At 46.4% G+C, this 11,489-nt stretch overlaps 1 long non-coding RNA gene across 1 annotated transcript in view; it reads right to left on the bottom strand.

Moving 5' to 3' along the window:
• Positions 1-1,893: 1,893 nt before the first annotated feature.
• LOC118906132 overlaps positions 1,894-11,489 on the bottom strand; it is a 50,516-nt gene continuing 40,920 nt past the window's right edge. Inside the window, exon 3 of the long non-coding RNA XR_005022423.1 lies at positions 1,894-2,347. This is a non-coding gene — a long non-coding RNA (uncharacterized LOC118906132). The remainder of the gene's footprint in view (positions 2,348-11,489) is intronic.

Genomic DNA, 11,489 nt, shown 5'->3' with positions numbered 1-11,489 from the left:
ATGGGCATCCAGCTTGACTCTGGGTAACCCACGCACTTCCTGGGGCAGCTGTATCCTATTCAAAACTCCCCACACAAGGTTGAAATGGTCTGTTGGAAATTCGTGGATCAAAGACAGGACTATGAAGAAAACACCACAACCTCCCTACTCCCAAGCCCCCTTTCTGGGATCTTTCCTCCCCATGGTTTGCAAGATGGAGCACCTTTCGTAGAGGTGGTGTGTGGGCCCTGGAGCCCCACGGGGCAGGACCCCTCACCTCAGTGTTTTCATCTGAAAAGTGGGGATGACAGCCTCCGACGGCTGCCGTGGTGATTACACGATTGACGTGTGTAATCCCCTCGGTAAACTACCCAGCGCTCACCAAGTTCTCAGCTGGTGTGGGCCATTGTGATTACAGTAGCAGCTGCGTTTAACCAAAGAGACTGTCATCAGAATTACACAACTAATGTTGCCACGCTGAGATATTTTAGCCCCTGTATTGGTTTGCTACAGCTGCCATGACAAATGACCACAGACTGCGGGGCAGGGGGGGGAATTAAACCACAGAAATGTACGTCCTCACAGATCTGGAGGCTGGGAGTCTGAGACCAGGTGGGGGCAGAGCTGGTTCTCCTGTCTTCTCCCTGTGTCTTCACAGGGTCTTCTCCCCGTGCCTGTCTGCGTCCTAACCTCTCCTTATAAGCACACCAGCCCTATTGGACTAGGGCCCACCTAGTGACCTCATCTTAACTTATCACCTCCCGAAAGACCCCGTCTCCAAACACGGTCACAGTCCGCGGCCCTGGGGGTTAGAAATTGAACATATGAACTTGGGAGCAGGGCAGGCAGACGGACACGTTCCGCCCATAGCAGCCTCCATACCAGGAAAAGCATTGCCTGCATTAAGTTTTCACAGATCACAGCGGTTCAGATCTGTACACACGGGCACACAAACGAAAGGCTGGGAGACGCGCTCCATCCAAACTCCCGATGGACCATCCCTAGGATGAAGCGGTGTGGGTCTTCTGACCGCTTCTCTGAAAAGAACGGACCCCCTCGGACTGTAGGCAGTTACAATCAAACAACGGTGACTACTACGATGACGCCCGTGGAACCAGTGAGGATGAGACACTTGTTGACTCAACTCAGTGAGGCTTTGATACCATAAACCAACGGGAATCTTCCTGAACCGGGTTCCTCCCCGCCAGGAAGGGAGCTGGGGCTCTGCCTTGGTCTCCTGCTGGCTTGGCTCCCCCCATCCCATCACCTGTATGTCTTCCGTAGAGTCCCTCACTTTGCTGCCTCGTTTTCAGTGACCGATGGGCCCTGGGTTTCCCACTGTGTTCACCGCTCAGCCAACACCTTGTCCATAACTGCCCCTGGCACCACAGCTGTGTCCCTCCTGCCTCAGTGCAAGACAGGATCAGTCTCGTTATTTAACTAATTTCCATTTTGAAATTTCTTCCCTTGGTAACTTTAGATTCTATTCATGTTCCTTTTGAATTTTTCCTCTTCCGGGCTCTTTTAGACTCTTCTTTGGGGATTTGCTAAATATCCCAGTCCGAGGAAGGTATCTGAGCAGCACATAATTCCATTAGCTATTGGCCACCACATTGCTTGAGCAGGAAGCTTTCAAAGAAAATTAAAGTGAGGGGGAAAAAAAAAAAGATCTGGTATTGGTTATTAACTCCACTTCAGGGTGACTTCTCTTCAGGGACAATTAAATAGCAGCTCTGGGCTGTTAAGTTTACTGGTTTACTAGTAGGTGGCACGTCTTCCTCAAGGACAGTCGAGGTTCAGATTGGCTTTGATTTCACGTGATGAAGCCAAGGCAGCCTCTGCAAACCCAGATTTTATTTGAAATTGTAGGTGTGACCACACGTGTGTGCTCTGACCTTTCTTCTTTAAGAAACAAGTTTTGCATTACCAGGTAAATGCCCTTTCGGTGGAATTTTCATGGAACACTGGTGACATCCTGTGGTCACTTGGGTTTAAGGCAGCCAGTCTTTTTCAGCAACTATCTTGGGGAATAAAGAAGCAAATGCCCCACATAAATCCTAGTGTGTTTTGCAAAACCAAAAAGAAAAAGAAAGAACTACATGCTGAACTCATAATCATTTTTACAACACAGACGTCTCCTTTTCTGAGCAACGTAATTTTTTGGTGAATGTGGACAAAAGCAAGTTCTGGTAAGCAGTATTTTTGGTAAGAATAGATATCACACGGACACAAAATACAGCTTCATCCAAACAGAGGATGCGTGCCATGATGTCAGGTGTCGCCCCGCCACTGTACCTGGTTCCCACCATCTGCTACTTAAGTTCTCTGTGCCTTGGCTCCAAATCCAGAACTTGCAGGAGACAGCCTTCTGCAAAAGAGCACACAGCGTGGCTTAAAGGGAAAACAGTGGGTATTTTGGCATTTTTACACCGGTGACAATAAATTGAAGCCATTTAGTTGTAAATGTGATATTACACTTGACGGTTTCCCCTGGCAAAGCACGGAGAGGCCCATATTGAACAGAGGCAAAGAAGTGGGTCTGGGGGGAGCAGAGCCAGTCGCCAGAGTAGCCGACCAAAGGGGCTCGTAAAAGCATTTGTCGGTTGTTTATAATCACAACTCAGCTCGGCACTCATGGTGCCAGGAGCAACCCGCTCGGCGGAAGCCGTGCCCAGCAGGCAATGGAGTTTATGTTGTTCTTCTGTTTATTAAAAACGGATGGGAGCACTTGACAGAAAAATCAAACTTCTGGTCACGGCTCATTAATCCCTGTTGTATCTGTCAGGGGTGTGTGTGCGGCTCCAACAAGCCTCTGGAAGGGGTTCACAGCTGAGCTTTGGTTTTCTCTCTCATTTGGAGTGGAAAGGGGTGCCAATCACCTTGAAGGGGAGAGAACAAGAGGCTACTTTTAACCCACCTACTTTGGTGGACATTAAGTATAAGTGAGTGGGCTTAAGATGAAAAGGATTATGGTGGAGAGTTTTATTGACAGTATTTCTCACAGAGGGGCAGAAAGGTAAAAATGAATGTGGCATGAAGTCTACTATTATGGCTCTTTTATGAAAATCACGGCTCTTGGAGATAGATCCTCGGATGAACTCTGCAGACTCCTGACATCTGCATGTGGTCACAGAAACGAAGTCCTCCAGGAAGTAATCCCCAGGCATTGGTCGCCTCCCCAGAGATGGAGGTGAGGCTCTTTACATCAAGCCAGGGGAAGGGACCGGTGGCATTCCAGTCCTCCTGTCGAAAACAATGATCATGTTTAAGAAAATGTATGTTCAGGCCTTGCCTCTGTGCCCGATGCAGCCTTCCTGGTGAGAAGGACCCCAGGACCAGGAGAAAGTTTTTCCTGCTGATTTGGGGCTTGGGGTCTGAAGTCACACTTCTGACTCTCCCAGATTCCTTGTGTGTACGAGGCATAAAGACAATAATTTAGCTCCTGCGCCACAGGATGTCAGAAGGATTAAATGAGATAATGCGTGTCAGTCACTTAAGCACAGCACCTGGCCCATAGGAAGCCCTCAGTAAAAGTTATTCTCAAAATTGTTGCTAGTAAACTCTAATTCGAAAAGACACATGCACCCTTATGTTCATAACAGCATTATTCACGATAACTAACACATGGAAGCAACCTGAATGTCCATCGACAGCTGAATGGACAAAGAAGATATGGTACATGTATACACAATGGAATACTACTCAGCCATAAAAACAAATGAAATAATGCCATTTGCAGCAACATGCATGGACCTAGAGATTATCATACTAAGTGAAGTAAGTCAGACAGAGAAAAGTAAACATCATATGGTATCACTTACATGTGGAATCTAAAATACGACAAAAATGAACTTATTTACAAAACTGAAATAGACTCACAGACATAGAAAATAAATTTATGGTTACCAAAGGGGAACCAAAGGGGAAGGGGGGGATAAATTAGGAGTTTGGGATTAATGTATACACACTACTATGTACATAAATAGATAACCAACAAGGACCTACTGTATAGCACAGGGAACTATATTCAATATCTTATCATAACCTATAGTGGAAAAGAATCTGAGGAAGAATAAATATGTATACATATGTATAACAGAATCACTTCGCTGTACACCTGAAACTAACACAACATTGTGAATCAACTAGATTTCAATTTTAAAAAATTGTTACTAGTGACCTCATCGTCATCTTTACGGACGGCACTGTTCACTCCAAGCTGTGCTCTCTCCATGCTGCGTTCTCCAGCGACAGGTCATGGGCATGTGAGGTGAAGGAAGGGAGAAAAGACGGAGAGAGGTCCAGATAGGTCAACTTATTCCACTGGTGGGGGCAATTCTTCAACTAATCATTTTGAGCTCCATTCTGGGCTGGGTGCTGTGAATGATACAGAGAAGTTTTGAGTGTAGTGTCTGTGTTCAATAAGCTTAAACCTACTTCATGTTCCTGGACATAGGAAGTTTTCTGTGAAGGCAGCCTTAGGTCAACAGCTTTAAAGCAAAGTAGGTGAACCCTGGAGCGAGGCCGGTGCCGACCAGAGTGAGGAGTCAGGAGGGAGCAGGGGTCACACTTGCACCTCTGCGTGTGGCGTTCACCCCCTGGAGACCGGGATTGGCAGGAATCATGCCTCCGAGTGTCTCCGGGGGGGCCCAGCGCCTCCTTGTGCACATCTGGTTCTTTTTAAAGTTGGTGTGTGGACTTCCCTGGTGGCGCCGCGGTTAAGAATCCTCCTGGCAATGCAGGGGACACGGGTTCGAGCCCTGGTCCGGGAAGATGCCACATGCCACGGAGCAACTAAGCCCGTGTGCCACAACTACTGAGCCTGCGCTCTACAGCCCACGAGCCACAGCTACTGAGCCTGCGCTCTACAGCCCATGAGCCACAACTACTGAGCCTGCATGCCACAACTACTGAAGCCCGCGCGCCTAGAGCCCATGCTCCGCAACAAGAGAAGCCACTGCAATGAGAAGCCTGTGCTCTGCAATGAAGAGTAGCCTCTGCTCCCCACAACTAGAGAAAGCCTGCGTGGGGCAATGAAGACCCAATGCAGCCAAAAATAAATAAATAAAATAAATAAATTATTTTTAAAATTTGGGGTGTTTTTTTTTTTTTTTTGGCTGCACTACGCGGTTTGCGGGATCTTAGTTCCCCGACCAGGGAACAAACCCCGGCCCCTGCAGTGAGAGCGTGGAGCCCTAACCACTGGACCGCCAGGGAATTCCCTGGTTTTTATTTAGAAGCATACACAGTGGGTCCCTTTCTTTGCCTAATGTTCTCTGCCTGGGGAGAATTGAAACCAAATCATGTGAACAGAACAGGATGAGGGACTCTATCGGCCTCCACTACTGTGGTCCTTTCTTCATCCACCACCTAAACTCCCAGTAAATCCTCTAAGAATAGTTGCTGACCACCCACAATGGTGAGGATAAGCTGTGACGGTAGATCTGCAGGAGATACCTTGATGTCACAGCTGCTCCATCAGGGAAACTGCATTTCAGGCAGAAAGGAGCTTCATGTGCACAAAAGCATAAGATGTGAGACAGTAAATGTTGGTAACCCAGCAGAACAGGGCAGAGCTCAGGGCAGGGAGGAAGCCCTTCTCTTGAAAGCCATCAGGAAAGCTTTCTGAATCAAGAGATTTTGTTTTAACTGGGCCTTCAAAGGCCATTAGGGTCTGGACAAGTGTGATTGATAGAGGGCCCTCCAAATAGAGAGACCAGGGCCCTGGGGCCAAGACATCATGGTGTTTATACAGGAAGGAACCTGAGGAAACCTACAAAGCATCCCCTGGAAATCTCCGCTTGCTAAGGACAAACAAAAATATTCCAAGGAATGCTTTACATGGGAAACTTTATCCTGCTAATCTTGTTGGAAGCAGTTCATTCCACCAAAAGAGGTGAAATCAAGATTTGGGAGTCTAATTAGCCCTGCGGTTTTTATTTATGTTAGAACTCAAACCTGTTTACAGCTCCCAACCCCTGCTCGGCCTGAGCACAGGAATCTAAGGACCGCGGGCTGCGGTGTCACAAAGGAGCATCCCGCTCTGAGCCGTATTTTCAGTGTTTATTAGCATTTCTTATTTGCCCACAGCCCGATTTCTTTTAGGCTTGACATCATTTGCATGATTGAGTTAATCCAAGTGTGAAATGCAGTAGGAACCCAATTCAATGGGTGGCCGGAAAGGCGGCATTATTAGGACATAAAAGAGATGGGGCAGGCACTGCCCCGGCAACTCCAGGTGCAAACGGGCTACATGAGGACACCCTGATCCAGGGCCGAGAACGTTCCCCCACCCCCCCGAAGAGTGAGCTGTGTGCGCCCCGCATCCGAGTGCGGTTTTCAAGGTGCTTCCACACTAAATGTTTCAAGCGAGGTGCTGGATTTGAGCTGCGCAAACACTCTCCATGCGGCATCAAAATCTCTAGCACTCCTTGTAAAAGGGATATTTTCAGCACTTCATTTTATAACCTTTTATTTTAAAATATTTTTTTAAATTTATTTATTTTTGGCTGCGTTGGGTCTTCGTTGCTGCGTGCCGGCTTTCTCTAGTTGTGGCGAGCAGGGGCTACTCTTCCTTGCGGTGCGCGGGCTTCTCATTGCGGTGGCTTCTCTTGTTGCGGAGCACGGGCTCTACGTGCACGGGCTTCAGTAGTTGTGGCTCACGGGCTCAGTAGTTGTGGCTCGCGGGCTCTAGTGCACAGGCTCAGTAGTTGCGGCGCACGGGCTTAGTTGCTCCGCGGCATGTGGGATCTTCCCAGACCAGGGATCGAACCCGTGTCCCGTGCACTGGCAGGCGGATTCTTAACCACTGCGCCACCAGGAAGTCCCTAAAATAATTTTAAACCTACAGAAAGGTCATCCAGAGAACCCTCACCTACCCTTCACCTGCCTGCTCCTAAAGCTGCTGACTCACAGTACTGTGGCACCTTTGTCAAAACTAAGAAAGTAAAACCAGTCCAGTCCTGTTGACTAAAATACAGCTCTCTCCAGTTTTTTCACTAAGGTCACTTTATTCATTTGGAAAGAGATATGTCTCCCCTACTCATTTTGCAAGTTATTTTTCATCAACAGAGAAAGTCATTCTTGATTCCATTTTGCAGTCTGATGGCCCTGCTTGACCTGTGGGCTCATCGAGGTGCAAAGCCCACTCCCCACAAAGCCGAGCAGAACCTCCGAGTCCCACGTGTACCCTGAGTCCTTCCCAGAATCTCTCAGGAGGACAGGTTTTCTGCTCAGCCATGCCTGGAGCACCGAGAGGGCCAGAAAGCCAGCTCCAAGCAGCAGCGGCTAAGCCACCCCTGGTGATCATTCAATTCTGTGGCGTGCCCGATGCCCTGAGATCTTCAGACCCCCAGGAAAGACCTGGAGGAGGGGGCACTCAGTGGGGATCCTACCAAGCAGAGGCCTTTTTCTTTTTTATTACAAACTCCTGTGATGGTAATAAATAACCCCTTGTGTGCTCTTAGTCGTTTCTCCAAATAACTTCAGTGCTTTGTGATTTTTAAGTAAAAATTATTTTATATCGCTGTTTTTAAAACCATATCTTATGGTTCATATTTTACAATCTTTAATTATTACCTATAAAACATCACATCTTCATCTTATCAAGATAGAGATGACATAGGATATTTCATTCACTTTAACAATTTTAGAATTGATTGGTGAATTAATTTTAAAATGGTATATTTTCTCATCCTTGGAGACTGAATGGATATTAAAATGCAGGTTGAAATTTAACCACACATTACTGTGTCAGTTATATTAAAAATTCATTTCATGGCCCAATATTTAGAAATCTTGCATGTTGCTCTTAAAAAATTAACTGACTTTTTATAATCTTTGCTTTTTTTTTCCTCAATGACAAATAAGGGAGAACATTTCACACTAATATTTGTAAAAACTCTGCAAATAACACGTTGACTGTAGAAATAGTTTTATGTGTTTAATTCGTGGTGAAGTAAAAGCCAAATTTGATATATTTTATGTTTTTAACATTAAATATTGAAGCACTAGTCACACAATCAGGTGCAATAGGAGGTATCTGCAGATCAACGCAGATCCTACTGAGAGGAATTTGCAGACTCATTGCCATTTTGTGCTTCTTATTAACAATTATTTTGCAATATCAACGTCCCCGACGCTCCTCTTTCTAGTCAAATGGCCAAATACAAGCTTTCTCTACACAGTATGTGACTACGAATAAAAGTGATTTAAACCTGCTCAGTGGTGAAAACCTTCCTGGAGTGGGACGTGGCCAGGTGGGTGACAATCAGTTGTCATTTGCACGCCTGTGTCATCCAGGTTATCCCCAGGCACACTCCCTAGACGCCCACCCGAGGGCTCATGAACTGCTTAGACAGAAAAGTATTTTAAAAGTTCTTTTCTCTATTGAATCCACTGAACAACATGAAGCCCTGAGACACACATATATCTCAAACCTCAGGGTGCAGATAAGCCCATGAACGGACACTCCAGGCTTTGGACATTTGAGGTCTGGGAAGGGCGGAGAGTGGAAGGAAAAAGGAACAGGTTGGACGTTTGCTCTCTTGCTGTTGACGAGCTCCCTTCAATTTCATCACCCCAACCCCTTCTCTCCTGTGGTTTCTGTATCTGAAGATGCTTGTCTCCCAAATTCACAAGGGTTTCCTACCAAAACTCCCTGACGGATGGCTCCGCATGGGGAGAGGCGGCCGGGTGGGGAGAAAAAGAGAGCAGAGAGAAAGTTATGTACTCAAGAAAAAAAACTGTAGTCTCTAGTCTAGAGGGAAGAAAGGGTGCTTAATCTGGCAGTAAAGGCTTGAATATGTGTGTGACACTGGACACAGAACCTTAATGAAAATATCCATTGTCATAAGCATAAAGGTTGTAGAGTCTGGCATTTTAAAAAACTTTATTATATTGGAGTATAGTTGATTAACAATGTTGTGTTAGTTTCAGGTGTACAGCAAAGTGATTCAGTTATACACATACCTGTATCTATTCTTTTTCAAATTCTTTTCCCATTTAGGTTGTTCCAGAATATTGAGAGAGTTCCCTGTGCTATACACTAGGTCCTTATTGGTTGTTGGTTATCCATTTTAAATATAGAAGGCATTTTGATTTTGCCTGTATTCTGTTTCTCAACAGAAAGCTCTGGATACCCGTTCTGTTCTCTTTCCACAGGATACAAGCCAGTAATTGAATTTCCAGGTCTCGCTGTGATCAGATTGTTAAAACGACCTGGCACATTAGCATGTGATACAACTTTTCTTATGTGATAGGAGTTAACCTTCTGAGTCTGGGGAGGGGAAATGAGCGGGAAAACATCTGTTTCGGGATGAACTGTAAAAGGACGTTTTTATATTCTCCCTTGTCTGATCGTCATTGGAGATGTGACTTGGGCAAGCTCAGATCTGATGGTCCATTTCTACCTGGCAATTGAGTCGAGATTGAGTTCTGGATAGGAAGAGACATCATGGACCTGTTTCAGGAGCCTGAACTTCCCAGCACCACCCTGGACCCTGCGGTGCCCTCCTCACTCGAGGGCTATAGATTTTAAGAGGGCTCAGCCCTTGCCTGTTACCTCACTCCTGTATTCCCAGGGGTAAGTACTTAACTGGAACATAGGAGAGGCTCAATAGCTATTTATTTAACAAATGAATGAATCTATGAAAAAAGGGAGGGGGAAAATGATGAAATCTACACAACAATCAAGTAACTCCTACAAAGAAAGTACTATTAGAGGGACTGCACCTTTTCCAGGCCAGCCAATTCATAAATTCAGACCTGCAGATGTTATTAAGAAAAAAAACACACTTGCAATGCATCTGCCCTGCTGACAGTGGATGAAAGAATATTTGTAGGAGAATATTCCTTTTTTCTAAGTATAAGTTTTTATCATGGAAATAGTCAAATATATACAAAAGTAGAAAAAGAAATGTGATGAGCCCCCCTGTACCCGTCACCCAGCGTCAGTGATTATCTACACAAGGCCAAAAATCTGTACCCCACTCACTCACCAGCCCTCAACCCGCACCAGAGTATTTGAAAGCAAATGCTGGACATTACATAATTTTGTCCATAAGTATTTCAAAATATATCCCTAAAAGATAATAACAATAAATACACGCAGCAAAGTTAACAAAGATTCCTTTATACTATCAAATTCCCAAGCATCATTAACATTTTCCACATGGTCTCATAATTTTTATTAAAACTTACTTTGTTTCGATCAGGATGGAACAATCTGCAACTAGCTGATATGTCTCTTTAGTGTCTTTGAATCTATGAGTCCTCCCCTCTTTTTTTTCCCTTGCCCACTTCCCAGAGGACTGCCTTTGCAGGCACAGACCTCAACCCTGCGGGTGCCTTTCTGTCACGAGGTCCTGGGCCTCAAGAAGAGCAGGTAGTTTTTTTGACCCCGAGTCTTTTTTTTTTTTTTTTTTAACTTTGGATTGATTGATTGATTGATTGATTGATTGATTTATGGCTGTGTTGGGTCTTCGTTTCCAGGTGACACCAAGGATGCACGGGAGGCGTGGAGATCTCTGAAATGCCCAGAGAGGGGGCCATGGTCCCGAAGCACAAAGTCTCAGCCCACATGAAGAGGAAGGTCAGGGCTGCCTGGAGGCGGAAGCTCGGGCTGATTAAATTCTCGGCCGCGCTGCCCTGTAGCTTCCTCACGTCTCAGGGGAGGCAAAGAGATGCGTAACTGTCGCCAGCCAGGTGGGACGTGAAACTCGCTCTGTAAGCTGTGACACGAAGGTCTTGGTTCTGTCCGTTACAGGACCGTGTGGACGTGTGACTGGGGAAGGGGGCGAAGCTACACCCTGCAGGCCAAGGACCACCGGGAACCCTCTCACACGGCGAGTCGGCACCCCCTCCTCACCCCAGCCCGGTGGCTTTGTCTTGAGGAGGGGTCAGCCCAGTGAGGGCTTAGGGGAGGGGAGCGGATGCTGGCACCCTTATGGGGTGCAAGCCCTGGCCCACCGCTTCACAAATGTGGTCTCGCTTAATTCTCAAAACCGCCATCCGGGGCAGGGGTCACCTTTGTGTGCTTTGAGATGAGGAAGCTGGGACACGCCTGGCCCATGATCACCCAGCTTATAAATAGTAGAGCCAGAAACAGACACCGTGGCTTTCTGACCCCACCTCCGTGCTGCGGGTCAGGTGTTTTTTGTTGTTGTTGTTTTACCCCACATCTCTTTATTTAGACTAATCGCTTACTTAAGAAGTTGTCATTGATTATAGTTTTTTTTTTTTTAAAGTTATACAATTTTTATTTATTTATTTATTTATTTATGGCTGTGTTGGGTCTTCGTTTCTGTGCGAGGGCTTTCTCTAGTTGCGGCAAGTGGGGGCCACTCTTCATCGCGGTGCGCGGGCCTTTCATTATTGCGGCCTCTCCTGTTGCGGAGCACAGGCTCCAGACGCGCAGGCTCAGTAGTTGTGGCTCACGGGCCTAGTTGCTCCGCGGCATGTGGGATCTTCCCGGACCAGGGCTCGAACCCGTGTGCCCTGCATTGGCAGGC

Source organism: Balaenoptera musculus, chromosome 13 (genome assembly GCF_009873245.2).
Source record: "Balaenoptera musculus isolate JJ_BM4_2016_0621 chromosome 13, mBalMus1.pri.v3, whole genome shotgun sequence".
Taxonomy (NCBI): domain Eukaryota; kingdom Metazoa; phylum Chordata; class Mammalia; order Artiodactyla; family Balaenopteridae; genus Balaenoptera; species Balaenoptera musculus.
This window is presented reverse-complemented; position numbering and strand designations above follow the sequence as displayed.